The 4,665-nt window shown below is 43.3% G+C and overlaps 1 pseudogene; it reads right to left on the reverse strand.

Moving 5' to 3' along the window:
* Nucleotides 1–1,585: 1,585 nt before the first annotated feature.
* LOC119343233 lies at nt 1,586–4,606 on the reverse strand (annotated as a pseudogene).
* Between the last annotated feature and the right edge of the window lie 59 nt (nt 4,607–4,665).

The following is a 4,665-nucleotide window of genomic DNA, read 5'->3' on the forward strand; positions in this document are numbered from 1 at the left end:
TAGTTTAGTACTATGCCGACGGCTAGGCCGTCGGCATAGAGGTGCCACGTGGCGAGTCGCCGTTGGTCAGCAGTTGACGGCAGCCGCCATTAGGCAATGGCGTTGCCGACGGCCAGGGCCGTCGGCATAGATGTACGGCCACCGTCGGGATAGGGTCTATGCCGACTGCCTTTCTATGCCGACGGTCTTCCTGGCTACGCCGACGGATATGTTGCCGACGGCCCTAGGGCCGTCGGCATAGGCCTGTCCCGACGGCTAGTCAGGGCTATGCCGACGGCCCTGGCCGTCGGCATAGGGTGCGATTCCGGTAGTGGTTGATGTAGGATGGAAAAAAAATGAGGAATATATATACTCGTGCAGAAAACCTCTAAAAAGGTATATTAGATTCAGTGATCTATTTGACATCGACAGTCAGCTCATAACTGTTATGGTCACGGGTAAGCCAGTCTTAGAGAACTTCGATGGTACAAGAGCCACGGGCATGGCTGTGTGCATTGCTTGATGCAGTGACCGGGGGTTATCCTCCTTTTCAAAAAAAAGAGTCACGGGTGATGCTTCCGACTATGAAAGTCTTAGAAAACTTCGATGCAGAGCAACACTGGATATCAATCAGAACTCTGGTATAACAACATCACATAAGTAGGATCCATTTCAGATATGCGTGCAACACCAATTCCAGGGTGAAAAGCTCATGTATTGCTAAGCAGTTTGCTCTCTTCAAATTCAAATCATATCAACACCGAATACCAATCAACACTCGGAAGCAACATCATGCCCACACATACAAGAATCCACCAGGACAACTTAAGCTACATGTCGAACTTGCAGCTCAGAGGAAAAGAAAGACGCAACAAATGAACAGAGTGGGCAGGCGTGGGGATGATCTCCTCCTCGTCAATGCGTCGAGCGTGCCAAAAGCAGATAAACCTCCTGCTTCTGACAATCCCGCAACAACACATCAGGTGAGACAAAAAATGCTTTAAAAAATAGAAGGCGGTTGGATTGTTACCTGTGTTCTCTGTTTTGGACTTTGGCCTAGATTCTTCAATGCTGTCCATCGGTCCTTCATACTACATATACTGTACTAAGACGGACCTCCTCCTGTTACCAAATGCAAGACTGGGCGTACGTTTCAGCTTCTGCTGTCAACAACATTGCTTTACATGGCCTCAGTTACGACGCAACAGTTTGCCCTGCTTGTAACAGCTAAAGGTTGCAGACGCAGTACAAGACCAAGAAGATCTTTCACACAGATCAATGATTACATTCCCATTTTTCTCCAGTTATTACCAATAGAAGAACATGAATAACCAAATTTGCAATTTGCTGGGACTGATACACAACACAACAAATATCAAGCCTTACCCTTGATCTAAGTAAACTGCATCAATCACAAAGTGAAGAAGATCACACCGTAAGTTGATGCACATCAAGCATTATTACCAATCAAAGCTTATATTTCTAGTACAAACGTATATGCAGTTGCTCTGTGAGGAACACTTCCATACAACAACCTTACGAATTCAAAGAAATACAATGTGAACTAGAAGGAATGGAGATCAATACGGTGAGGAGAGACAAATTATCATGCTTGGGCTCCGAACCTCTTCAAAACAGCACCACTTCGATTCGCAGCAACCTGGTCACGCAAGTCCTTCACGAAGTCTTCCTTGTACTCTTGGTCATATAACATAAATTCCTTGAGGCTTGGGAGAGATGATAGCCCGCGAAACAACCCAATGTTGGGTGCAGCGCTTGAACTTTTGAACTTGATAACTTTAAGCTTCAGGGTTGCTCCTTGTTTAAACTTCACCGATGTGAGGCCATCTAGGCAATCCAGCTCCAATACCACTAGGCTCGGGAACATCTTCGGAAGGAGTTTGAGACTAACCCCTTCAGCCAGGTCAAATGACTTATTTAACAGATGTAAGGAGGCCATGCTTTGTAGATTCCCAAGGACATCCATCGTGGCATTCACACTCAAAAGACCGGTGCTCCGTAGCTTCAACTTCACCAGATTATTGAGCCCATTGATCCATTTCGGTAGCTCGAGCAGGTTGCCGTACAGCTTCATGCTCTGCAGTGTGTCTGGAAACGAGAACTCTCCATCCAAGCAGCCAGATAAACCTGGTTTCCCCTCTGATCAGATTGACAATGACTCCAGGCGGCCCAGACCAACAATCACGAAACACAGCTCATGTCCGTTTTCCTTGGTGACACCGGTCACTCCCAACTTGCGTAAACCAGTAAGCCCTTTTATGTCTTTCAGAACATCCTTCCCCCACCTTGCGATGTTCACAACACCAAGTGTGCGCAGGGCTTTAAGCTTCCTTATCTCTCTTGGCACCAGAACACCATACATGTCTAAATGCATTGCAACAGCTGGCAGTAGACCGCAGCACATCTTAGTGCATGCATCACGAGGGTTCATGCCATCATCAGTGCTCGAAAGCAGAAGGGCACACCAGGATACACAAAGCAACACCGAATAGAGAGGCAAAAGCCATAGCCTATTCCTCATTACTGGTGGAACACGTGGATATCGATCTGCAAGTTCTTTGTATGAGACGTCTTCATCCACAGGTTTCCTACCAGCACGAAGATAGCCTAGCATCTGAAGCTTGATGATGGTCTTCGGCAACATGAAAATACATGTACCTCTGATATCTAGTGTCTCAAGTTGCTTCAGGTTACCCAGTGAATCTGGCAGGCTATAAATATTATCACATCCTCTCAAAGAAAGGTATCTTAGGTGAAGAAGCTTCCCGATATGCTCAAGGTGATGACCACATAGACCTGTCGTGTCTTCTAAATCCAGCACTCGTATTAATCTCGCATTATCAGAAATAAAAAATGATCTCCACCTTCCAAAACATGTTATTGATCGCACGCGCGACATGTCTATTGTGCTCTCAAAATCACTCTTATCTCCCTCCCAGTTGCTGCTTATGGATAGGTGTTGCACCGTGGCTTGCCTATTTGAGCTGCAACCTTGCTCTAGTCTAAAAATAAGATTTTCTTCCATAGACTTTGAGATGCTGATTTCACGGATGAGATCATGGACTTGACAGGAATCAGTTCCTTTTGTGCTATGAATTGATTGTTGAGGTGCTAGGATCATGCTCCTGCTCATAAGTTCCATGAAATAACTGTGCGCTATTTCCTCTGCGGATTTTCCACGAACCTCCTGTGAGTAACCCTCTACAGTCCAGCGACGCACCAAGCGTCCCCGTCCAACCCTACGGTCTTCAGGAAAGATGGACAAATACAGGAAGCAAGGCTTCAGATGATAAGGTAAACCATCATAACTTCTGATAAGGACGGTTCTAATGGCACTGAGGTCGGGATTTGTCTCCAGTTCAGCACTGATATTCTCATTCAGTTTCCTCCATTCCAAAGCAGTTTTTGGTTGGTTTGCCAAAAAACCACCTATGGCAACTATTGCAAGGGGTAGTAGACCGCACCTCCTCAGAATCAGATCTGCCTGTTTAACCAGTCCAGGGTAATGCTTATTCCAATCTTTATTCCCCTTAAATACCTAAAAATTCGGATCAATTCAGTTAGCACTTTAGAAATTAAATGGTACTAAAAATAAATATTGAAGATATTTTGTATGAGTGAGTTTGTTATAATTGCTTTTCTCATAAAAAACCTTGACCCATGGGAGCTAGCATATAGGGCTTTTCTTTTTTAAGAGGTAAAGTGCCGCTGCTCGTTCACCCTTTTATCATATACATCATATAGGATGTACAGTCACATTTTTTAAGTTTCACGGTAGACAAAATTGGAACTGGGAGTTGAATATGGGTTAGTTTTATTATTGGACAGGTATTTGCAAGACCTAACATGTCTGGATTTTGGAATAAAAATAACCTAGATGTACATCGTGGAATGTTATCTGCACTTGAAAACTTTTATGATAAATATAATACCTACACGTGTGCTATAAATAGCATGCAGAAGGGGAAGATTGGACTTATATACATTACCGTCTTCACATTGCATAAATGGGCATATCTTTTCAAGGAAAATCCAAGTGGACACATTATCCACAAGGTACATGTAAAGATTAATCACTGAATGCTCTTATCAAATGGACCACCAAAATGCTAGGCATATATATGCACTGTTAAGATGTCAGTAATGATGGGAGGCATGAATTACTTTCAATATGAACAATAGTAGTAGAACAATGGCCAAACAATACATCATACATAGTGTTACTTTTCAATGCTACAATAAGTAGTACTGTTGGTAATGTAATTTCAAATCAAACGAACTGGGCATAATAATACTTTCTAAGTACCTTCTTTGTGAATAGGTCAAGGGCGTCCTCGTATTCTAGATCTTTGAGCTTGTATATACATCCTTGTTTCTCTGAACAAAGTTTAGCAATACTCTCTACCCTTGTGGTGACGATGATGCGACTTGTATTTTCCATCTGATGAAAAGATCTTTCTATCAGGTTCCATTCTGTAGTAGATGATACATCATCTAGAACAATCAAGCACTTCTTTTCTTTTAACAGCCTTGCTACCTCTTCGATCAACTCTTCAAGTGTCATCAATTGCAATCTCTTCTTTGCGTTGCCCAGTAAACTGCTCATCTCCTTTTCAGAATTTTCGGTATGTAGTTGCATAGCTAAGCTCTTTAGGAGTTCTTTAG

Source organism: Triticum dicoccoides, unplaced genomic scaffold (assembly GCF_002162155.2).
Source record: "Triticum dicoccoides isolate Atlit2015 ecotype Zavitan unplaced genomic scaffold, WEW_v2.0 scaffold119895, whole genome shotgun sequence".
In the NCBI taxonomy this organism is placed as follows: Eukaryota; Viridiplantae; Streptophyta; class Magnoliopsida; order Poales; family Poaceae; genus Triticum; species Triticum dicoccoides.